Raw genomic sequence first — 26,825 nt, forward strand, 5'->3', positions numbered from 1 at the left:
CTAGTAATGCATTAAAAAACATACCCTAGCTGGTATGGTAAGACACCAATAATATTCTCTTCTTGCTGCTGCATACTGATCCTATTTAGCTAGTAAAATCTAGTACAGGCTTGCCTTAGAAACATTCTAGGCACTGCTTGGACTCTCATCCCCTCTCCAAAAATGTAATTCTGCCACATAGTTTAGAATAAGCTTTCCAAGAGAGATGCTTGGGCTTTAAGCAATAAGCTCTGACGCCTGAAGCAAAACGGATTTACATTCCACATTCATTCAGACCTGCCTAGAGGCCAACAATCTCTCTTACGTATATACACTTAACGGTAATTACAAGTCTGTCTGGAACTAATTTTTAAAAAATTTTGAAAAACAACGTATAGAAAACTTAAACATGAATCTGTTACACAGCATACAAGTAAATGCCAAATAACTTCTATGTTCATAGAAATCAGAGTAGTGAATTAAAAAAAAAGAAAACCATCACAAATATTAACTGTCTCACGGAGAGTGTGATCACTGAAGATGCTGTGAAATACACATGACTTAGGAGAAAAACAATTTCTTTACAGGCACTTCCACAGTCACAATCTATGCCAGTAACTACAAAAGAAGTTCCTGCAATCTAGTGATTATCACTTACAAATGTGACTCGGATTGACACATGCCACATCAAATTTTTAAAATTAAGTACATCAAATTAAGTTACAACTGCCCAGTGAATTTTTTCTCACTAATAACTGTTTAGTCAAGGCTCACAGGCTTCTCTCCCTGCTCACCCTCCCTGTCCATCTTTACTGTGTGGAGAAGACTGCGAACAGTCAGAGCTGGAGCTCAGGACAGCACAGACCAAAGCTCAGAGCAGACCAGCCAATAGGAGAGACCTGCCCAACTTTTATACGCTACTGGGGACTCACCTACGCCTGTACCATTTACCATTTTTTACCAAGTAGGTATGCTTCCCCACTAGGACAGATGCTCCGCTAGGAGCAGGGACTACAAAGATGAATAAGATATCTCCAATCCAAACTACAACCTCTGCTAACCCAGAAGTCACTGAGACAAGAGATAATGAGCAGCAGGAAAAATAATTAAAACCTATCTTTTTAAAAATGTATTTTTAAGTGCTGGAGATCAAACTCAGGCAAGCTCTTGACCCCACTGCTGCTCTATGGCCCGGGTCCCCTTGAGTTGACCCCACTGTTGATCTATGGCCCCAGGTCCTCTCGATCTATGACCCGGGTCCCCTCGAGTTTTAGTAATGATGCACTAAACTGAGAGTAAATGGTAATTAAAAATTTTCTTATATTAGAAATGGAAATACCTTGTTTAAGAAACTTAAAAGTCTTTTGCCATAAACGGGAGCAACAACACAATTTTAAGTGATGTTGGACATGGGGATATATCAAGGGCAGGAAAGGGCAGGGAAAGGCAAATCTGTAAAAGGTGTCACTGTGAGGTACAATGGCATGTGTTTGGTGTGGCTCTACCATGCCTGATGTCATTATCCCAGAGGCTGCTGGGATAATGACAGTTCTTAAGAGTCAATCAAAACAACAAAATGTGGGTGTTGGGACTACTGAGGCTGACAGATGCAAGCTCCAGGCTCCAACCAGGCCTCCCAGTAATCAGAGAACCCTGGGGAGAGTCCCTGGGAGTCGAAATTAACGTCTTCTAAAAAGGCACGGTCGCTCTGACAGCAGGATTTAGTGTTGAGCTCTGCTCCAGCTTGACCTAGTGCTCACTAAAACCTTTACTACACTGTGTGATGAGCTTCCTATCGCACTGAAATATACTTCTGGTAGACCACAATTTATTTGTTTGTTTGAGACACAGCCTCACTACATAGTTCTTGCTGTCCTGGAACTCACCATGTAGAACAAGCTGGCCTCTAACTAACTCACAGAGATTATCATACTTGATCTGGGCTCCTGGTCCACAAGGACAGTGACAGTAGATTTCTGCTATCCTTGCTGTTTGGAAGTTTAGTTGGTTTTCTTTTTTTATTTGTTTACTTTTTTTTTTTTTTTTTCTTTTCAGACTGGGTCTTTCTACAAAGCCCTGGCTGGCTTAGAACTCATCCGCCTGCTTTTGCCTCCTATGAGCATGCATCACCACATCCTGCTTAGGCTACAATTTTTACAACCCACCATTAGATGAATAACTGGACCATAGTTTAGCCACCAACACTGCTAAATAAATAAGGAAGAAGAATATTTAGACCTGGAGCTGGAGAAATTGCACAGCAATTAAGAGCACTGGCTGCCTTTCCGGGGGCCTGGGTTTGAATTCCAACATCAACATGATGGCTCACAATCTGCCATAACTCTAGTTCCACTGGATCTGACACCCTCTTCTGACATCCACAGGCATGAGACATGTACATGGTACGCATACATACATGCAGACAAAACACTCATCCATACACATTTTAAAAAATTAAGGAATATTTAAGCCAGGAATAATTTCATATATTTAAATCAAATTATCTTAACCTTAGGTTTACATTCAGTATAGACATGTCAATTAAATAAACCTAAAAGAAATCATAGCTACTTGAAACTTAGGTACCCTGTGTCATGTTTTATTTAATTGAGAACACACAGGGACACTGTCCTGGTGGCTTTAAAAGGCTCTAAAGGACTTAAACCTTACATATGATCAGGTGTTCCTAATCACTGTTGTGTTATCTTAATAGCTGGCATTTATAAAATCACTAGTTAATAATCTCTACTCAGAACACACATGGAATATGCAGGAATATCCTTGTCTTGAAGCTCACTATGACCCTGTAAGACTGGTAAAGTTCAGAAGGCTGGCCCCAGTGCCACACACGAAGGGGCTGCCTTCCTTCCCTCACCTGCTCTCTGTGGAGAAACCCCAGGCTAGGGATTAGCTGAGTAACTGTTCCTCAGACCCTCGGTCCAGCTGGAAAACATTCTGCGGGATTCTATTACCAGACATGAGTGTTTGTACTCCACAATGCAGATCATATCTTAGAAGACAAGTCCAAGATATATCGCTATCAACTCAGTGTGACTTAACCAGCATTTTTCTGAACTAACCTCGGAACTGCTTTATTTCAGGTATAGAGTATAACAAGCCTTGGGAGATGGCTGCAATCTACCCAGCCTTCCCAGGCAGCTTACCCTGAGTAACACAACCAATCAATCGTCAGTGACTAAAGACTAACCTCATATCAAGTAGATCAGTGAGGGTTTACTGAAATGCATCTGTTATTCCCACCAGCACTGGAGTCTTGTGACCACCCTTTATGCTCACCTTGTTAGACTCCAGAGGAGAACTGCTGTGAGCCTGGGTTTGTTTCTGAAGTAAGAGTGTATGACAGTAAATTCCCACACATCTGTCACATTTTTGCTGCTTGGGTTTCTGAGACAGAATCTAAGAGTACACTCAGGCTGACGTCAAATTTAAGCTCCTCATGCCTCAGTTTCCTGAGTGTCAGGGTGCAGGAAAGCACTACTATGCCAGCTCATGCTTCACTACCTCAAGACTTGTGTTATGAGGAAGAGATAAATGAAGGTGTAGACATCACTGCAATGTGTTTCCTGCATAAGGCATATCTCAGTGCCACCATGCCTGTGTCAGAATGTAAGGTTAGAGGAGACACCAAGCAAGTTAGAGAGTACTTAACTACAGGCAAAACACTTCTAATATAAACTCAGGTATTTTTTTTATTATTATCATTTATTACAATTTATTCAATTTGTAACCTGGCTGTGGCCCTCTCCGTCTCCTCCCTACCCCACCCTTCCTCCCTCTTCTTCCCCTATGCCCTCCCTTAGTCCACTGATAGGGGAGGTCCTCCTCTACTGCTATTTGACCCTAGCCCCAACAAAGGACAAGGCATGGAGAGGACGTAAAACCCCAGCTCAGATGTAGCCCATAGACTCAGTATCCAAGTGGGGTCCCTAGTAAGGGGAACAGGGGCTTTCTCTGGCATGAACTCAGTGACAGGCTCTCTGATGACCTCCCTCTGGGGGAGGGTGCAGCCTTGCCAGGCCACAGAGGAAGAAAACACAACCAGTCCTGAACTCCAGTTTTAAAGCAGTTCTAGGAGCTAGAGAGACAGCTCAGTGGTGAAGAGCACAGGCTGCTTTTCCAGAGGGCCTGAGTTCAATTCCCAGCTCACGACCATCTACAATGAGATCTGCTATCCTCTTCTGGCATGCAGATAAAGCACTTGTATACATAAAATAAATAAATCTTTAAAAACATAAAGTAAAAGCAATTCTACCTGTTTCCGTTGGCATAGACCTCTAATGCCAACCACTCTGGAGGCTGAGGCTGAGATCACAGATTCATGGCCTGCCTGGCTACAGTGTTAGTGCAATGCCAACTCAGGCAGTTTAGTGAGCCCCCCTCCAACCTCCAAGTGGAGAGCTGGATTCATTTCAGTGGTAGAGCACCTGCCTGGTTTAAGTTCAACCCCACCACTACCAAAAACAAAATAAACTTAAAACCCACTCCCCTCACTATGTGAAAGTTTTCTTTTCCTACTAAGGATCAGCCTATAATGCTATCAGTTTATCTATTTTAGATAACATCTGAAGAGTAAACACTATTATTCATCATCATAATAAATTTTGAGTATTCTACAACCACTGAACGCAGGCTCTACATATAAACCTGTTGCTGAGTGCTTCACTGTCAGTATTCCAGAAAGGAAACAGAAACAGTTTTCTGCAACATAATATTTCTTTTCTTCTTTTTCTTTTCTTTTTCCCTGGGGGAGTGGGTGTTAGTGGTGCTGGAGACTGAATCCAGAACCTTATATGTGCCAGGAAAGTGTTTGACCACACATCTCTAGCTCCATAATTTGAACGTCTTTTGCTTACACACATACATAATGGGAAGAAGTGAACGTCTATCATGAGATATTAAATTGGCAAGTATTGTAATTTTTCTTCTAAGGAATCCTGCCAAAAGCTAACAATTTACAAGACATTAGGAACCTCTTAGCCTTCTACTGAGTATAAAAGGCCTAAGCCTAACATGAGACCCACACAGGTCACCCTCAGCTCTCCAGCCTCTCAAGTCCAGTGGCTCTGGACAAGTTAGCTTACATCTAAGCACTTGTTTCTTCCATGAAATAAAAACCATGTAATGAACTCAATCACTGCTTTCTTCCTCAGTGATTTGCTCATCATTGCTCTACTCATGAGAACATCATGGGCGCTGTCATGGCTAAAACACTATTAGGCTCGTAGCTTACACACTATACAGCTCCTGAAAGTCTGTATAAGACTCTCAATAAATGATGTTTGTGTAGAGCTCACTGCTTAGCCAATCCTGCCAAGTACTGAACACGCCTTTCCAGATATGTCTATCATTCAATTACCCTTCTTTCAATAAATGCTCAGGTTTCGATTACTCAGAACTCTTTCAAAGTGATTAACACCTCAGTCTTCGGTTCGGGTGTGCAGTCTTACTACATCTGACTGTAAGTGCCCACAAATATATCTGCCCAGATGGACACTATCTAAGCACGAAACTTGTTTCTGCCCCACAGATGCTGCCTCCAGGATGGCCTGAATAGAAATGCCGCTGGGGAAGCTGAAGAGGGCCTGTGCTCTATCCATCAGTTCTTCATCCTCTACTACAGTGTTTTAGAAGCAAGTGTAACAAGACTTTATATAAGGATAGGGCTTATGTTCTTAAGTCTTCCATGTGTCTGTCTACGCAGGAACCTCGATGAGCTGAATTAGCTGTTGAATTTTGCTATGGGTTGAGTATCTTCAATTTGAAAGCCTGAAACGCGGCACTGCTGGCACTACAGGTAGAAAATGCCACATCTGACCTCATGGTGTTTGTCAAAATTCAGGTGTTCTAAAGACATTGTGTAAAATCATTTTTAGGCTATTTAAGGCACATATGAAATGAATGAATTGCATAATCTGAGTTGGGTCTAAGAGATCTTATGCACAGAGAAACAGTCCTGCCCCATCCCCCACCCTACCCCATTCCCCACCATAGAATCCCAAATCAAATGATCCCATGCATTCAGGGTATAGGACACTAGATATGAGTACAGGGGCTTTCTCCCAAGGCAGAAAGGAGTTGAGAATTGGAAACCTTATTGGTTATACTATTGGACAAATCTCTCTCTCTTTCTCTGACAGGCTGCCCTTGAATTCACTAGGTAATGAAGGATGACCTTGAACTGCTGATCTTCATTCCCCTACCATGTTTGGGATTAGGCATGCTGGGGATGGATCCCAGGGCTTTAGGTATGCTAGACAAAGCTCTACCAACATGCTTACTCCACTGGCCAATATTCCTAAAATCTAATTCCCATATTTGTAAGATGGGGGTAATCTGAACATAAATGGATGCCTGGTATCTCTGAGATGAACAAGTTAGTAATATGATAGAAGAGAGGCCTCAGTCATAAAAGATGGATACTCCCAAGCAAATACTCTGGGAAAGCATTTTCTGTTGGATGTTGAAAAGCAGCATTGGTAGAAGAACATCTACATGAAGTTCAGCCCAAATGGAAAAAACAGAATTCTTCAGTGGAATGACAGAGTGTATGATTCAACCTAAGTGCCATATATTCTTAACTGCTAAATCCCACTCTTCCAAACTCAGGAAATAAAACTGGCTTTATCCGGACACTAAGTGCCAAACTCTTTTCTAAGTTATGAGATATGCATATGTCATTTCATTTAACCCTTACAACAATCTTAGAAAGTCAATAATATGGAAAAAAAAAAACTGAGACACAGAAAAGCTAAGCTGTAGAGGTTCTCATATCACAAAACAAATCCACCCAACTTCCACCTGCATGACTGGCAGTGACTGTGATGTCACAAAGGCAGCCAGAACCACCCATCAGGCTGTAGATCTCTGACATTTGTGCTATCTATAGAGATGTGCAGATGCTACTGGTACACTGGTATGGGTAGCTGTGTGCCATAAACGGCTCATATGTGCTTCGTTTGTATTAAATGTTCTTTGCAGCTTAGCTGTTACTGCTTTCTTTTTAAACTTTTTGATCTTTAAAATACTTATGGAAATACGCAACAAATGCACTGTTAAGGCCACATGCTCAGGAATCACCACTGAAACTGTGTGAAACTTCTTCGGGTCCGTTATACTGATGCTGTCATTCAACCCCATAGTTTGAGGTCACTTTTGTTTTATGTTCCTTATTGGAAAAGTACATCTCTATTCAAGGTTTTTCTTAAGGTATAAATTAACTACATAGATATCAAAATAGCAGTAGTAGTAATAGGCTTGAGATAGACAGAAACTTTTTCCATGATAGTTTTACATTGGAAGTAAAACCTTGTCTCTTACACATATGTATCTAACGATTGAGACTGGGTGAGTTAACGCAATGAAGAAAAATCCCTCTGATTTTCCACTCACTTATAAGCAATTGTGCAAAAAGACAAAAATTCCTCTGAGAAATTCCAAAATATTTCTGGGCCAAGTAGTCTAAGAATCCTCGGTGAAAAGCATGACAACTGGTGAGTCACTTTCTCAAGAAGCCCGAATGTCTCAGCCTCTGTGCCCTTATCTGCTTCCCTTCCCTTTCCTTCTTCCTTCTCTGCTCCCCATACTTGAAAATGTGTGAAGATTATTTATCAATAAACTCCAAACTTACTTTATAAAAGAAAAAAGAAACAAGGCAACTATTGGCAGTCATGGACTTGAAAAACAAATTTGTGGTCTGGAGAGGTAGATCAGCAGCTAGAAGTGCTTGCCAGGAAAGTTTGGCTACAGTTCAGTCCCAGACCCCACATAAAAGCAGCGGCACACATCTGTAATCCTAGTACTCCTGTGGAGAGTAAGATAGGAGGCAGAGACAGGAGAATCTGTGGGAAGCGTACCAGCAAGCAGTACAGTGGCAGGAACAAGAGAGACCCTGCCTCAAACAAGGTGCAAGCAGAGAACTCTGAAAGGTGGTCCTCTCACCCCTACACACACACAGTGTGGCACACTCAGTGTGGCGCGCGTCCTCCCACATTCACACACGCACACATGCTACCTAAGTAAGAAAGTATACAGATTTCTAAAAGCCACCTGGTTGACATGCCACCTACTTGAAATCACAAGGTGGCTCCTTTGTCCGTCCTCGAATGTTGGCGACAACCATTGTTGTTGATTTGGATGCACACACTAGCACCTGGGCAGTGCGCTATTTAGGAAAAGCCCAGGTGCTGCCCTTAATGCTGCAGATAAGGAAGCTCAAATCAGCATGTGCTTGTCCAAAGCCCCAGGTAAGGGCTTCATGTGTTTACAACTATGTGTAAAGGGTAGAGATGGAACAAAACACGAAACATGACTACACAGTTGGGCAAAGACAATGCACTCGATAACATCCATCAGGACCAAGCTTGAGTTCTCAACCTCTTGTTTTCCAGAGTTCCCTTGATGGCTGCCATGGAAGCAGTAATCCCTGAAGAGAAAGGAGCTGCTGGGAATATCAGCAGGCCTTTTCTAGAACCAACCACACTGCAAACTTGATGAGCCTCAGAGGGACGGTGCTTAGTTATCCCAGATGAGAAAAGGCTCTGTGGAGTCCAGGAAAGAGAAGCTTAAAATCAAGAGAAAGATGCTAAAGGGCTCTATGGAGGATGCTAAGCTGTGCTCCTCATGAACAAAACTAAATGAAGGTATTCCCTTAAATTCTCAAATCCCTTGTACAAGATGGTATGACATTTGCATATGACCTCTGTGCCTCTCTCCTAGACTTTACTCCATCTCCAGATTATTTGTATCTGCTATAATGTAGATGTTATACAGGGTTACATTGCATTGTTCCTGAAATAAAAACCTCAAAATATTTCTATGCTCTATATAGGTGTAGTTTTTCACTTTCAGTAGTGTTGATGAAAGGCTGATAGGCAAAGCAAATCAACTGCAGTTGGTTTAAGGAGAAAGCCTCACACAGAATCACAAGTCTTAACTAGCAAGTGAATTTGAACTATATGACACTCTACACATGTGCACACATGCACACATGCACACACACACACACACACACACACACACACACACACACACACACGTACTTAAATCTACATACAATATAATGGGTAGACTGGCTAGGTAGTCACTAGTACTCTCTTTCGACAGATACCTAGATAACGTTTCTCATCTTCTCATAAAGTTACGAAGACACCATGTTATGAGTTGAAGTCTTTGGTGATACGAATAATAAGGAGTGATTATGCCACTTCTATACCTCACTGATGACACTTTCCCCAAAGACCCTCTCTAATATATTCCCTCCCTTAGAGCGCCTCACTGCTGAAAACAATACAACAGAGCCACATGCTTTAAAGGAGGCTAATACTTAAGGCAGGAAATGCCCACCAGCCAAGAACACTGGATTTTACACAAAAGATAATAGACTTCCATTGTATTAGACCTACCATTTTCGGTTTGGCTTGGTATGACAGTATATATGAACTAATGAAAGCTATGCTTACTTTCATGAACTTCCTGTGGAAAATTCAACACAATGAAATTTTTAAAATATTTAACTTCTTTATGGAGAAAGCTCCGATTAATATTCAGACCAACACCTCTATAGGATCATGTACAATCTGGATTAAACAAATACTAAAGTTCATTTACTTATTCAGTTTATTATGTGGTCAAATATTTACTCAAAGCCAGGTTTGCTAGCTACAGCAAAAAGGAAAGCAGACTCCATGCTCTCCTGAATCTAACAACTAATACATGGAGACAAATAATTAAAGAGAAAACTGTCACTTGGTGGTAGGAACAGCCTTCACCAATGATGAAAAGTAGCCGAAGTGACATGACTTCATAGCCATGGTGACTAACTTCCCTAACATGGGATACAGTGAATAGTTTTTGTTTTTTAAATTGCAATTATTTTCTAATGGAGAAGTTCTGATCATACTACCTTTGTCAAACACATACATGTGAATAAACATAAACCATGTATATAACATAGGTCTTCACATATTACCCACAGCATTTATCATAAAGTATAGTTGGTATAAACCTAAGTCCAGCAACATCATTAAGCCAAGAAATGTAACGACTTGTTTATGAAAAATTCGTGTGCTGCTTATTCATCCTAAAGCTATCATCTTAGCTAGGCACAGCACATGCCTTTGATCCCAGGACTCAAGAGGCAGGTGCACCATGAGATGATTCAACTGTGAAGCTCACCATTATATGGGTATATCATAAGATATGTCTGACAGGCACATTACCTAAGTAATTTTATGAACTGAAAACTCCTTGCCATCTCTCCCACTTCATATAGAAACAAAAATTCTATGCATGTCTCCACACATGCTCGCCTTAGTCTTAAGAGACAACTTAGATTCTTTTGCTTACAACCACTTCTCAAGAGCCAAGAAAAATACTATATATTATTTTTATTAACCTAACACCAGATTTTCTTTTATGTCAGTGAATAAAAATGCTCACTTTAGGATTTCCTTCAAAGGATGTTAAATTATTTCATTTCACATTTGTTTCTGGGGTTTGGTATATCAGCCCTGGCATACTAGATAATTCTGTAGCTTTGGTTGTGTGGAGGGCACTAAGACCTGAACGAACATTTATGTGTATTATTCAGGGTCCAAGGCTAGAAGGAACATATTCCTAAAAACTACAAGAAGTATAATAAACTCTTCTTTGTCCTTCATCTTTCCATTTTCTTTTCTTGAGACTGGCAAACCCTAGACACACGTAAAATGAACAATCAAAAACATGCTACGGACACAAGTGTGCACACTCAAGCTGCCTTCTGAGGCCACTGCCCAGCTTCTGCCCTTGTTTGCCCCTCTCAATGACTTCACATCCCTTCCTATCTTTTCTTCATGCTTTAATTGGAGCAAACACTGAAGACATGACAGAAAATCCATACTTAGTCATGTCATTCACCTGACTATCTTCTACTGGCTTTTTAAAAATATTGTTATTTTTTATTATTATAATTTATTACAATTTATTCAATTTGTATCCCAGCTGTAGCCCCTCCCTCTTCTCCTAATCCCACCGTCCCTCCCTCTTCTCCCCCTATGCCCCTCCCCTAGTCTACTGATAGAGGAGGACCTTAAAACCCCCAGCTCAGATATAACGCATAGACTTAAAATCCAAGTGGGCTCCCTAATAATGGGAACAGGGACTGTCTCTGGCATAAACTCAGTGGCTGGCTCTTTGATAACCAAAGGCTGCTCCTGGTAAGGGAGCAGCCTTACCAGGCCACAGAGGAAGACAGTTCAGCCAGTCCTGATGAAATCTGATAGGCTAGGGTCAGATGGAAGGGGAGGAGGACCTCTACTGGCCTTCTTTATACTTAGTACACACTCCTAACAGTCTCAACTCACTGCTTTTCCTGATCATTTCCCTCATCTTTTCCCATCAGTCTCTGTGCTTGGTACATACAAAATTAGTTTAGATAATTTCCACCACTATGCTCCACATTTACCCCTCCTGGAAGAGTTCTGTCTCTCTCCCCTCCCTTCCTTCCCTTTCTTTCTTTCCTCCGTCCCTGACTCTCCCTCTCTCCTTGCTCATTCTCTCATCACCTCAAACAAATTTCTGTGAGATGCTCCTATGACTTCTAGGATACCCAACATCATAGAATTTTCAGACCCTGTAGAGCAGCTGCTGGATGTGTCTGCAGTGAACATCTTCTACCATTAGCCTCAAACTTTTATACAACTACTGTCAGCCCCAGTGTAGAGCCAAAGACACCTGGTTTGGGAGAAGTTGAGCAAAGGGGCCTGGCCTCACTGCTCTCTCCCCAAGATCTGTTGCTGTCCCTTTTACCAGCAATCATATGTGGCGCCATTAGGATACAACTGAATGATTTTTACAGCACACAGCAATGTAACTCTCTTCCTTTGAGAAATGAAGCAATATGGTTAAGCAACATATTTTAAATTCCCAGAAAGCCGGGACAGAAGAGTTAAGAATGGAACTTCTCAAATTTGTAAGTTTTCAACTTTCTGACTTTTGGATTGCGACAGAGCAGCCTGGCAGATGGCTCACAACTCTACTGAGAACTTCAATGCTCGCTCTTTCACTTAACTATTCAATAAGCCTTTGCTTAGTGCCACCAACAAGAGCCCACCATGACTCAGGAACGACTGATGTCAGCGATCAGGACTGGCAGAATCCCTCCTGCCTAAACTAGAGCTTAAGGGTAGTCTGGAAAGGGAGGAAAAGAACAATAAGTGGAGTAACTTGAGGTGCTAATAAGCACAACCAAAACTAGTGTGTCATTAAAGTGAGGTCTGGGGATGGAGGGCAGTGATGACTGAGTTGGGAAGGCTGCTCTGAGAAAATGGCATTGGAGGTGAAAAGTGAAATGAACACATAGGAGTCAGCCAAACCAAGAGCTGCAGGAAAAGCAAAGGACTGCAGGACTGGGAAGTCAGGAAACCTGCAGAAATTAAAGCTACAGGCTAGTGGGGCAAAAAGTGGGAGCTGGCCAGGGAAGAGGCAGTACAGTGAAGAACTGTGATAGCCACAGTTTGTAGTCTAGAAGGTAGAATGTAGCAAAGGCTAGAATGTGGCAGCGGGGACCAACACCACTAAAGCCACAGAGAGACATGGTGATAGCCAGTTACGGTTTATAATACCGTTCTGGAAAGGGCTGGGGTGGAAGTGAGAAATAAGTCCAGCTGTAGTGCCGATGCCATGTAGACTACAACACACATAGCCTCTCAATAAACCAGACAGCATTCTGCAGGGGCCTTGGTGTTCCACTATTTGACTCTTTCAAAAATTAAAATCCAAAGCTCTGTAAAGGGATCAAATATACACCAAGGATCGCCACTAAATCTTAAAATTCAGTACTGTTACATGAACAGATAACCAAGTTTCTAGAGCATAAGTGGTTAGCTCAGCTGGAACTCTCCATCACTACAGAATGTTACTTTATCAAATACAGACGCTTGTTTTGATCTGTACCTAACATCATCACAGTCCAGCACGGGCTTTGATGTGAAACCAGTCAGCCTCAGGTTGGCTGAAAAATCACCTTCATGCTTGGTAGTCCTTCTGTAGCACCCAACCACAGTTGTGAGACTACAGAGAGGGCTGGAGCAGAAGAATTTCAGTGACATGGAACCCTAGGTGAACCCAAGTTGTATAAAAACACAAGGCTAGACCCACTAGGATTTAAGGGTTCATTCACGACTATCTCTTCATTTCAGTTTATGAAATGGTTATTCGGAAATAAATCACTTATGTACAGCACTGCTTGCACTGAGAGTTCAGGCTACACTTTTATGCAACACAAAAAAAATTAAATAGCACCCAAATTTCTACATTGTAACTAACATCACTTTTATAACAATATTCCTTTTAAAAATACTAAAAGGAGCAGTGACTTGGAAGTCATTATTGTGTTAATTGTATATACAAAAATTAACATACTGTTTTAATCTTAGTTTTGTTATGTATGCACATTCATATGGCTAAAAAATGTAAGGTCCAGGTCACATCAGTTAAGAAGACAGAGGGTCGCTTGATAAAATATGACTCCGCAGTGGCCTCAACCAACACGAAGAAGCAACAGCAAAAGCCTGAGTTTCCTATCTTACACTCGCCACTGGATATATTTAGGTACTGATGCTTCCAAGACAGTTTGCTGTCTGATATGATCCAAACCTAAATTTTCCCTAAGTAGAATGTCTGAATTCTAATACTTCATATAATCTAAAAACTTCCTAAACATTTTATACATAGAAAATGTTTGCTCCCAAGGTAAACAATGTTTATTTCCACTTTTCAGAGTATCTAGAACTTGTAACAAAATTCTGATAACCAATAGCACTAACCCTTGCTGCCATTAGTGCTGGAAATGTGCATAATCAGTTGCTGATATTGCTGGCTATTTCTGCTTTTAGCCCGCACTTCTATTTAAGTTTAGCCACAAGGGGAAGGGAAAATACACTTTCTATAAAACAAGTAGGTGTGAAGCTAAATTATCAATGTTTACTTATACCTCAATTTTTATATTTCTATTAATTTACCCCTTATTAATTCACCAGAAATACTTATGCTGTGTTTTCTTTTTTAAACTCTAGACCAGTGGTTCTCAACCTTCCTAATGCTGCAACCTTTTAACACAGGTTCCTCATGTTGTGGTAAAGCCCCAACATAAAAAATATTTCCTTACTACTTCATAACTGTAATTTCACAGATGTTATGAATTATACTGTAAATATCTGATTGCAGGATATCTGATGGGTTGCACCCACGGTTTGAGAACCGACATGGATATTCAAGGTAGAGAGAGTAAAAAACAGAAAACTCAAGGGGAATTCAAGAATTCCAGTAGAAACTACCTGGGACTGATGCACCAGGAGAGCACCACCCGCTGAAATCTCAGAGTAAGGAGTCGATAATGACATGTATTGATTTCTAGGCAAAAGAAACAGCTAGCAGGCTAGCTCTGCATTTGCACCTGTTCCGAGAACCAGACAAAGGCCAAGGGGAAGAGAACAGAGCGGGTGATGGTAACAGGCACTCACCGCTGCTTTTGCTAAAACATTCCGCACCACACTGTACCCACCTTTAGGGAACTCCAAGCAGAATGAAAGCCTAGCACCTCTCTTTCACTGTGCTGTCTGCTTCTTTATTGCCACACTGGTAACTCAAAGGGAATCTGTCTACCTAACCTATGCCATCCCCCTTCAAAAATGAAGGCACAGAGGTACGTCACTGTACTAAACCTAAAGGCACCTCAGATTCCAGAAACAGCAAAAGCTTCCCAGGACAGACGCTGTCCATTCACGAGGACACTTATTTATGATGGTGAGGCTGTACCCTGGATAGCCACATTGCTCTCAAGTGGTAAGAGCAGAATCAGAACTGAGACAATGATCAACTAGAGCACACTTGACCCAGACTACTTCATTAGGCATACCTCTTTCTCCCTACCCCAGTTCTTTCTCGACTTAAGTCTAGAGCTCAGGTTAGCTTCCGAAAGACAAACTTAGGATCTCTGGACGCCTTTTTCCAATGCACTGACTGAAATGGTTTTCAGTTTTCCCCATGACTTATCTCTGTCTCTGACAGAGATGGCTTCACCGCATCTGTTGGACTACTGAGCCAGGCTTCTGCTCTGAAGCTAAGATTACAGGGAATCACATATTACTATGATATTAGTTATAATGATGATGATGGTCAAGATGATGACTACGATACGAGGAAGACAGCATTTTGACACTGTAAGGGATAGATTCTTTGGGGTAGAAAGATTGTTAAAAGCCAGTAGATCAGGGAGTTTGCTATGAGATTGTGTCTCCTGCTAAAGTCAGAAACTAAACCCATAAAGACTCACCAACATAACTGCCTAAACACGAATAGAACAAATATGACATCAATAGATATACCAATATAGACAGGAAAAGCCCAGAAAGCCCCATCCCTACCCAAAGCACTACAGAAAACTAAGGAGTGCTGGGAATCAGTGCTTCCCAGGGAGGAGCACAGAGATTGGTGGTCCAACACCAAACGGTCACCCCTGAAAACCAACACGCAAGCAACATTATCCAGGCTGAGCAGGTTGTATTTAGGAATATATATGTCTATACATAGAAGCATTACAACAATTAATGAAAAAAAAAAAGAGGTCATGAATTTTAAAGGGAGTGAGGAGTACTATATGGGAAGGTTTTGAGGGAGGACGGAAAAGGGGGAAATGATGTAATTACATTATAATCTCAAAAGTGAAAGAAAAAAATTTCAATAATTAAGTAATGTTAACAGGAGATGAGAAACTCAAGTTGTTCTTCCTTTTGAGCTAAAGCATTAATTAAAAGTTGTATGTGTGTGTATACACATGTCATTAAAAAAAGCCACCGAAATATAAAACAAGAGTTCACTTCTGTTTTTTAAGTAAACTTTGGTTAAATACCTAAGCTTCTGCTATTATAATCTTCTAAAGAAGTTGGGAAATGTGTAGTGTCCCCCCAAGACAGAAATGTAATCAAAGTTCATCAAGTATGAGTGGTGCTGGAGAGTCAGCATTTGGATCACTGTCTTTGAAAATAAACCTCGCTCTTCAGTGCTTTAAATGTTTCCGACAGGATCAACACGCTTCCTAAGACAGGCTCCTTCCTTAGGTATCCCACTACAGATCAGAACCAAGAAAAACTGAGACACACACACCAAGTAAATCAGATATATGCTCAACCAAACAAGGTCTGGTCTGGTCTTTCTACCAACTGTGGAAAACTAAGGAGCAAAATGGGAAAACCAGAGGGATGAAAAATAGTCTCTAGTGAACATTGGAGAGTTAATTAAGGGGGGGGGGGTTTGTTTAATTACAAGGTGAACAATCAACTTATACTATGAAAGGAGGAAAATGGCAATATATCTGACTTCCAGAAGCTTGTATATTTCAGTGAAAGCAGTTTAAATCTGTGAGAAACTTTTAAATGGATAAACTTAAATACCCAGCCACATTTAAGCGGGGAAAGAAGGGACAGATTACTATTGGAATAAATGCCTTCAAATTTTCCTATGACAGTGTCCCTTATCCCTGTAAAATGAGATGAACACGTAGCAACCTTTCATTACCACGTGACTCCTTTCCAGGTGACCATTCACCAGGGCCATAAACTTTTTGTTTCCTTTTTTTTTTTAATTAATTTTTTATTTTTTAAATATTAATTACAATTTATTTACTTTGTATCCCAGCTGTAGCCCCCTCCCTCATTCCCTCTCAATCCCACCCTCCCTCCCTCATCTCCTCCCTGCCCCTCTCTAAGTCCACTGATAGGGGAGGTCCTCCTCCCCTTCCATCTTAACCTAGCTTATCAGGTCTCTTCTGGACTGGCTGCAATGTGGCCTAGCAAGGCTGCTCATCCCTCAGGGGTGAGGGGGAGGTCAAAGAGCCAGCCATTGAGTTCATGTCAGAGACAGTCCCTGTTCCCCTTACTAGGGTACCCACTTGGATACTGAGCTGCCATGGACTCCATCCAAGCAGGAGTTCTAGGTTATATATACGCATGGTCCTTGATTGGAGAAACAGTCTCATAAAAGACCTCTGTGCCCAGATATATTTGGTCCTTGTAGAGCTCCTGTCCTCTCCAGGTCTTACTCCCCCTTCTTTTATATGATTCCCTGCCCTCTGCCAAAGTTTTGGTTATGAGTCTCAGCATCTGCTTTGTACACTGCTAGGTAGAGTCTTTCAGAGGCCTTTTCTGGTAGGCTCCTGTCCTGTAAACTTTTATTTACTCATTTATTTCTGAGATGTTCAATTTCTTGATTCCCAAAGGGTTCCTTGGGGCCTTGAATGACAGGAAGCTTGAGGTTTTTTTTGGTTTTTTTTGTTTTTTTTTTTTTTCCAGGACAGGGCTGCGATGGGCGGGGTCAGTGGAGCACTATGCTCCTGGGCTAGAAAGACACAGGTGCCACTCTGGGTTGGCTGATGTTGGGACAAGCTCTGAAGGAACAACTAAGATTCTGGAAAAAATGGAAGGAGACTCCAGAACAGAGGCTGAGCGGGGTGGGTTTTAGAGCACTCAGGTGACACAGAAACTTTAACTAGAAGTTGGTCAGTAAGGCATGGGCAGTTTCACTGTGACGCAGCAGGAAGCCCGACAAGTTACACATAGCACGTGAGGGTTTGGGCATTAGCTCTTCTGTACAGTTTCTCAGCCTTTTACGGCACGTAAATTTGGGGAGGGGGTGGAGAGTGAAGTCATGGCTCAGTAATCTGGCAAGCCCCTGAATTCCACTGTAAAGAGCATCCATAAGAAGCGGAATCTGAGTCACTTAATATCAGGCTTCAGCTAAATTCTTAAATGGTTACATAACAACACTAATTTTTTAAGAACAAGAAAGGTTTTCTTTTAAAAAATATGTGATGGCTTCAGTACTTCCTTTCTGTTTTTCAGCTATGAGAGTGTTATGTCAGATCCTTCCTCACATTAAAATTTAAAGCACATACATAAAATGCCTTTACTTTTTCTCTTAAAGAATGAAAACTCACTCCTTAGACTGATGCCCATTATTAGTCAGATTTCCCAAGTAATGTCTTTCTTTTATGCTAAGCAACTCACTTGTTTCTCTAGGACCGCGACTTATGTTAGCAGTATATGATAAAATAGGATACATTCCATTACATAATGAAAATATCACTAACTTTACATATCATCAAATAACTGTATTAAACACCACTAGGACCATATTTAACTCCCTAGTCCTCCCACCACATAGACAGCACATCTGAGGGAACGGCAGAAGTTTTCACTCGAGCCCTGGCAATCTAACACACAGCAGGCACAATTTTTGAATTTGGGAAAATGAATACGGAATATTTACTTAAAATTAATTCATTTTCCTTATATGTCTATTTTATTTATTTCCTAAAATTGGGTGTAGCAATATTAGGGGGGGGAATTTCTATGTTTACGGTAAACCAAGAACATCCTCACAGGTGCTTGTCAGGTGCTTGTCCTACCAGAACAACTGTCACAGCACCACACAGAGACATGCATGAGCCAAAAGAGCATCCTCTCACTACTGGAATGGGGAGAGAAAAATCAGAAGATACCATCATGACTTCACACAAACACTGTGTTTAGAACAAGAAAGCAAATAATCATGCATTCTTCCTTCGATGCTCGGCATTAATTTAACTTTCAATTTGCACAACTAAGAAGTATACAATTCCCACGTCTTGGCCTTTAATTTTTTTTTCCTTTTCTAAGAAAACAGCACTTATGAGCTCCAATAATAACTGTCTTACATTCCCCAATCATGTCATAATAGCAAAGCACCGTATAGCATAATACAAGATGGCACATTTAAATACGACCCTGAATTGCATGCTTCTGCAATCTATGTTAAGTTGAGAACAAATAAAAAGATTCTACTTAGATCATTTATCTAAGGAAAGGTAAACTAGAAAGATTGGCCTCCAGAAGAAATAAAATACATACCATGATATAGTCTCTTTCGTTAGAAAAGGCAAGAAGAAGGGATTTAAATTAAGACCTGGTGTATAAAAGCTGAAAGCATAGAATTTGTATCCACATAATGAACTGATGTCTCCTCTAAAGACGTCAGATTGCTGCTCAGCTAAACTATCTAAAAATACCTCCTTGCAAACACACACGGAACGACTACAAAGACAGGTCTTACTAAGCAGCTCTACTTGCACAAAAATTCACTTAATAAGTGAGGAAAATGGTGAAGTACTTAGATAAAAATTAACGCGATTTTTTTCACATCAGCTGTGATTCTTTTATGAGCTATTTTGCAACCAATTCCAATTTGAAGAAAGCAGTTAATGATCTTAAAAATGAATTGCAGTTGATCTAAGATGTCCAACAGAGAATCATATCCTATACTCCAAACTAGACCAAAAAAAGGAAGTCTCCTTGCCAGGTGTGATGGCCCAGGCCTGTAATTCTAGCATGCGGGAGAATGAGGAAGAAGGACTGAAACAGTTCAATGTCAGCTTGTTTTACACCAAAAGTTCAAGGCCAGCCAGGGCTACATAGAGTGATCCTGTCTCAAAGTGAAACAAACAAAGAGAAAAGAACAAAACAAAGAAACAAATTTTTGGATCATGATCACATTGAAAACCAAGAAAAAGAAACATTTATAGCTGGAGAAGCAAGAGGAATTCATGGATAACAACTGAATACCATCCATCCCAATGGCACATGTATGTAACTGACAGCACTTCATAGACCAGGAATAACAGTTCCAAACATTTAAATAATCTCTGACTGTCACGCAGTTAGAGAAGAGATGGGATTGCTGCCCACTCAAAGAACTGGCGAGGATTACAGTTAAGGGAGGAAACTAGCAATCACATGGGGCTAGCTATGTATTAAGTTTGCAAGAAGATTCTGAGAACATGAGCTACTGAAAACAAACTTTTAAAATATTTACCTTATTTGAAACAAGCTACCATCTATGAACTGCAAAGAATCCCATTATTGCCTCAATATATTTTAGGAATCATCATACATGAAGCACGTTGTAGAGTGATGACCATAATAATTTTCAAAACACTTGTAAGGTGGCAAGAATAATCATCATCTCCATTCCGTGGAGAAAACAAAACCTCAAGAGGCTTACACTAACCATTGCAAAGCTAGTCTGTTTCAGAACGTGCCTAACCATTGTATAATTAGACAGTACCAGAACAAAACAATCCAAACAAATTTTGAGGTCCCCCACTACCCGGGGGAAATAACTCCAGGGATTGAACCCAGGGTCTTGCTTATGCTAGGTATGTGCTCTATTAATTAGCTACATCCCCATCCATCTGTGTATGTGTACATGAAATGTACTCATTAGCTTTACATAGATCACCTGAAGGTATGTGGTTTTTATTTCTGTGAGAAAAATCTCGGAGAAACAACTTATGGGAGCAAGGGTAAATTTTGGTTGACGGCTTCAGAGATTTCAGCCCACAGCCACTTGGCTCAATGCTGCTGGTCCTGTGCACACTGAGGCAGAGCACCACAGCAGCACACTGTGGAGCAAAATCATGCCCTGAAGCTGGAGGAGGTATCTGGGGATACGATAAAGTGCTCAAGGGCAAGGCCGCAGAGACCTGCTTCCTCTAATCCAGCTCCCTCTCCTAACTGTCCACTCAGCCATGGATTGGTTCATCAAGGGCTTCCTCACCCACTGGTGGAGAAGGAGCCCCAACGCCAACCACCTAACAAGTGTTACCAGCGGAGGACAAAGACTTCCGAGAATGAGCCTTCCGGAAAACACTTCATTTCCAATCACAACAGAAGGCAACATCTTTTTTATGGCAGCTTCGATGACACTTGAAGTAGGGAACAATAGCGAGAACAGAGGTACATACAAAACCAGCACTTGATGCAGTCCTTGAAGGAGGCGTTCTAAGGCTGCCTGGTGCACAGCCCTCCCTACCACCAACCCACATTCTTCAGGGAATGCGGGCTGGGACCAGAGCCAAGCCAGCGAAAGAACAACTACCTTCCCTGGATTTGCGTTACTCTGCTACAGGCAGGTGAAAACACATTGTAATATAGTTTGTTGTTGTTTTTAAAGGTGTCCAGAGAATGAGCACTATGGTTGACTGGGGTTAAAGACATGTTACAATTGCGACCAAGGTGGATACAATTATTTCTTTAATTATATTATACACAGCTGGGCTGCGACTGGGCTAAGCAGACTCAGAAACTGTCCTCTAGATAACTAAAATTAATGAATGACTTAACTGGAAACAAATGAAGAGAGCAACTCCATCATCCAAAACTGTGAGCAGGAGCAGAATTCTCTAAACTCAAGTCTAAGAAGCAGGGTAACACAGAAGCCTCTGAAGAACCAGATCTGTGGGCAAGCTCAGCGAGTTCTATGTCTAAAAGGTTAGACTGATGAGAGAAAACCTTCATGTAACGAATCTGCAGATTCTTCATGACACATCCTACCAAAGGAAAGGCAACCGCTATTACAGCACTCACATGAAATTGCTTTGAAACCAAAACTAATGGAAATCAGTTCTGAAACACGGGAGTGACCACACTTGTAAATTCTGTTAAAAATAATCTCACACACACACACACACACACACACACACACACACACACACTGTCCACGCTGTGATAATATGCCCACAGGAAAAGTCAGAAGCCCTTTATACAGTTTCTCAACAAAGCTGCATGTGTCTATCTGCATTCATGCATGGTGCTCTAGGCCTATGTGTAAACGCAACTCCCATGTGGGAGACAAGATGGCCAAGGTTTGTATCAGGTGTGCTACTTTGGGGGGATTACTTAACTTCTCCATGTATACTGAAGCCACAGAAAATTTACATTGTTGTACAGGTTGAGATGAAAAATAGAGGAGTTTAAGAGACAGAAATAGGGGGCCAGAGAGATGGCTCATCAGTTAAGAGCACTGACTGCCCTTCCAGTGGACCTGATTGCAATTCCCAGCAACCACTTGGTGGCTCACAACCATCTCTAACGAGATCTTGTGCACCCTTTTGGCATGCAGATGTACATTCAGACAGAAGGTTGTATACATAAGTATATCTTTAAAAGAGAGAGACAGAAACAGTGACAGTGTGACTGTTAGCTTCTTACTTTGGTACCGAGCTAGTAAGCAGAGGTTGCCTTTGAGGTATACACTGAAGAGAGGCCAAATAAACCCAGGAGTAGGAAAAGCCTAGAGAGGAGAAGCGCAGCTATCTAACATACTGTCTGCTGTTGGTTTGATACCTTACATCTGTCTCTTGTCTTAACTTCACAAGCTCCGTACAATGGGGGATAAATGATACCTTAGCACTGTAAGAACTGCTCTTACCATGCACCTATCTTCACACAACACTATGGTCTCCATTTTTACAAAGATTTTGCGTCACAGGGTCAAAGAGCAGCTGGTAAGACAAGTCAGTCATTAGCCCAAGTTCTGGCCCCAGAACCACTTACAGTTACCGCACTGCCTGTCATACTAATCCCTTCTCGGCATCTTTGTTCACAGACGACAGAACTGGAAGTATTACTGCTACTGCTGGCACAGGTACATTTTTAGAGGCATTGAATTCTAGCCCTGCACATCCTAGACAGAAACAATCACAGAGCTGCAAGCATTATTTCTGAGAGGGCCTCTCTATGCAGCACCACACAGACTTCTGAACTACAGTATTTATGCCGAACTGAGAGCGATTACATTCAACTCCACATCACCATGGGCTTCTATATTTGCTTGCTTGACTTGCTCTGTCTGGTGAGACCGTGTATCCCAGTGTTAGTCTAGACGAATCTGAAACTGCCTAGTCTTCTGTTTCCACCTTCCAAGTGCTGTCATCATGGGCATCAGTGTTCTCAAAGCGCCAAATTCCACCTGCTAGAGCACCTTACTCTGTGTGTCCTCCCTGTGACCCCAGCTGTCCCCTACATCTCCTCCAACTGTCCCAACACAAAACACTCAGGGAAATTTTCATTCATAAATAGCCATGACAACTAAATGCTGGCACTCATTTTTTTTTTTTTTTGACAAGTTGACTCTGCACCAAGGAGGCTAGAAAGGCTAATAGACACCTCAGTCTACAACCGCCTATATGTCACTATTATTGCATGGGAATGTCATTAAACTAAACCTACAATTATATTAATGGCTAACATTACATTTAATTGATTCTAAAAATTTTAGTATCTCTGAAATTAGGATCCATCTTAGAAGTAATGAAAAGAAGGTTTCGTTGCGTCACAAAGGAAGGAGGCAATGGTATGTTAGATCACAGCTACCCCCCCCCGAGACATTTTTGTTAAAATGCATATAGTAAAAAAGCGAAGGACAGTAATGCTAAGAAATGTTTGAGCCTTCCACCTGCTCACATAATACAGTCAGAAGTAAAAAATAATTTAGCGTGCTCAGGTCAATGGAGACGGCTTGGTCTACTGGTCGTGCTAAAGCCCAACCCTGTCACAGCAGTGGCATCTTGGGTGCAGCACACATCTTGTGTTAGAATCCTGCCACTTCATGCAGTTTTGCAGCTCATTTCCTCTGCCTCTCTAAATCCCCAATGCCATTTCTTTCTTCACCTCTTTTTCAGGTGATGCCATCCCTCATTTCTGCTAAGCCCCCAGACTCACTTCCTGTGTGCTGCTCAGTTATACATGCCATCCCTATGTACTGCTGTGTGCTTCCCGACACGATACCCAGCCCTCAAGGACAACCTGCTGCACCAGACGTGAAAACGTGAAGGTATTTTTCACTTCTTTTCTAGAACTCTGAAGTAAACCTACAATATTAAAAAATGAGTTGTTTCATTATTAATATTCTTTTCTCACAAAGCAAATAATCCAAAATTCAAACTCTTCACAATGGTAACGAAATGTAATTTCTCTCCATTTATCACGATCTCAGTGTTGTTGTGTAAGACAGAAAGCGTTCTTGCATGAAAACATATTTCTTTAAACTACATGGAAATTTTTATTATCATAGATTTTTCTTCTTTGAGGACTGCCCACACATTTAAAGTACTCAAAAACTTAATTTTTTATTTCATCAATGCAAGGTCTCACTATGTTGCTCAGACTGCCTATAGGCTCATGATCCTTTCATTTTAGCCTTCCAAAGTGATGGGATATACAAGCACACCTGATTTACATGGATTCTTTCCAGCCCGAGCCCCACCCCCACCCCTGACCCCTGAGATGAGACTGGAACCCACTATGTAGACCAGGTTGGCTCACCTTGAACTCAGAGAGATCCACCTGCCTCTGCATCCTGAGTGCTGAGATTAAAGATGTGCACCACTATGCCTAGCTATTATGTCAACTTTTAAAATATTATTCAGCTAACAATGAAAACACTTTTATTGAGTAAGAACTATGATCTAATCTATGTTCTCCTGTTGGGGAGAAACATAAAGGAGATTTAAGTTAAGCATATTGGTTTTTCTAGAGCAAAACAAACTACACTGACTATCATCACTGTTCACTTTCATGGCTTATTGTTCAACGAAGAGCTGCTTTAACTCCTAACTTATATTAGGTCATTACTTCTTTCAAAGTGGTGAGGAAATAAAAAAAAAAAAAATTAAAGGGAAGAAATCTGGGAATGTACCCAACAGCACAATGAAAGATACACCTGAAAAAGGCAAGTTATTGGTCACAACTGCTTAGCTGGGACATTTGTAATTTAACTTTTCTTTCTTCTGATATTGCACTATCCACATTCTATAACTTAAAAATTTGCCCAAGCGTCCCAAAAAAACCACAAGGTGTGACCGTGGTAAGAATTATTAAAATCATGCTGCATTCTTTCCTATAATAAGGGCAGACCTTTCAAGATGGGGTCTCACCATATGACTGGCTGGCCTCGAATTCACAGAAGTCCTCATAGCTCTGCTTCCCCAGTGCTGGGATTAAAAGTATGCACCACCATGCCTGGCTTCTAACACTAAATGAAAGTCTTAACTAAGTTTCTCTTTCAGTTTAAGCCATATAAATAATGTTGTATAATACTCAGACTAGCTTTCAAAATGTTAACAAGAAAGGCTACAGTACAAGCTCCAAATATATTTAATACATTTGAATATAAATATATTAAATTACTAGCTTTTAAATACATCATATATATATATATATATATATATATATATTGGGGAGAAAGGTCTAGAACAAAAACCATTATTAGGTTTTATGCTATAGTACACTGTGAAAACATTTTTCACAATAAAAAGGATCTATATACTAGTATGCTCTTATTTAAGATTTATGATAATATAATCTACAATAATTTAAAATGGTAGTGGTGGTGCATGCTTTTAATCCCAGCACTCAAGAGGCAGAGGCGGGCAGATCGCTATGAGTTCAAGTCCAATCTTGTCTACAGAGTGAGTTCTAGGACAGCAAGGGCTCCACAGAGAGAACCTGTCTTGATAAACCGAACATATATGTATGTGTATATACATATATACACACATACACATACATGTATTTGTATGCTGTGTATGATTATGTGTGTTATATCTGCTGTCATGTGTGTGTAGGTGTCCACGGAGGTCAGAAAGATGTGCTGGATCTCCTGAAGCTAAAGTTACAGGAAGTCCCACGCTGCCTGGTGTGGGCTCCACGAACCAAACTCAGGTGCTCTGGAAGAGAAGCAAGTGCTCTTAATGGCTGAGATGCCTCTCCAACTCCTATACTAATACAATAAGCAGGTGTTATCTAGAGAGTGAAATTGGATTCTTTTTTCCATCCTTGTCTGCATCAGGTGTACATGCACACTGTACGTTTGTTTGGGAAACAACGTTGATGTCAGGTATCTGGAATCTTCCTCAATTGCTCTTCCACCTTATTATCTGAGTCAGGATCTTATCCAAAGCCAGAGCTTGCAGAGAAGGGCAGTTGCTCAGAGATCCTGGGTCTCTGCTTTCTGAAGCTAGAATAAGAGGTGGGTATCTATGCTCATTAGGCATTTACGTGGCTTCTAGGAATCTAAACCCTGGACATCGTAATTGTGCAGCAAGTGCTTTAACCACTGAGCAATCTCACCAGCCCTATTTTTTCCATTATAAATCATGCACAGGACTACCAATAGATGAGGTCCCTGAGCTAAGTGCTGCCTAAATAACAACAACACAGAATCGGCACAGGTAAATATGCAAAGTATTACAGTTTTATCTTCTAAACAAGAAAGATTTGGTGGGCTACTGTGCTGCTCCATGGGTGAAGGCACGTGACACCAAACCTGGTGACCCAAGTTGGATCTCCAGACCCTACGTGGTGAAGAAGAGAAATGACCCTCATAAGTTGTCCTCTCCTATCTCGATGCGTGGTTCATTTGCACACGGGTGTGCACAGATAAATAAATACATACATAAATGTAAAACAATAAAAATTAGTTTTGGCAAGTGATACTTATAAAGTGGTATAATTGTATATTTCCAAAAATGCCATTCATTTCAACAAGAAGCTTTATGCATTTGTATTTTAGATAATAGTAGAAGGACCAAAGGCGTCCTTAAAAGGTATGCATATACTCATTAGACATTTTGTCCTGCGCATTCTCAGGAACTGGAAACACGGGTATGGACTGCACTCATCTCTCTGCTTCTGCTGATCTTGCCCCAAAAGCCACCAGCCCTAGGCTCTGCAGTCAGAGAACCCAACTTTAAGGACCTTCTCACAGAACTCTCACTCCACAACACCCACAAAATCTGTGTGCCAGAACATCCACACTAATTTCAGTATGGCTGAACATCTGAGGAAAACAAGAAAGAGCACTTCCATGTATGACAAACACTGAAATCAAAGTTTAAAAATGTCTGGTTTAGGTTACTTTCTGGGGAAGAGGTAGGCAAACCGAAACTCCGCTGGCCCATACTCCCACCAGCC

At 41.1% G+C, this 26,825-nt stretch overlaps 1 protein-coding gene across 8 annotated transcripts in view; it reads right to left on the bottom strand.

The window, feature by feature from the left end:
* Positions 1-26,825, bottom strand: part of Rapgef2 (Rap guanine nucleotide exchange factor 2) — a 221,891-nt gene that overhangs the window by 50,635 nt on the left and 144,431 nt on the right. The gene's annotated exons all lie outside the window — the stretch shown is intronic.

Source organism: Psammomys obesus, unplaced genomic scaffold (genome assembly GCF_907164565.1).
Source record: "Psammomys obesus unplaced genomic scaffold, mPsaObe1.curated_primary_1811, whole genome shotgun sequence".
In the NCBI taxonomy this organism is placed as follows: Eukaryota; Metazoa; Chordata; class Mammalia; order Rodentia; family Muridae; genus Psammomys; species Psammomys obesus.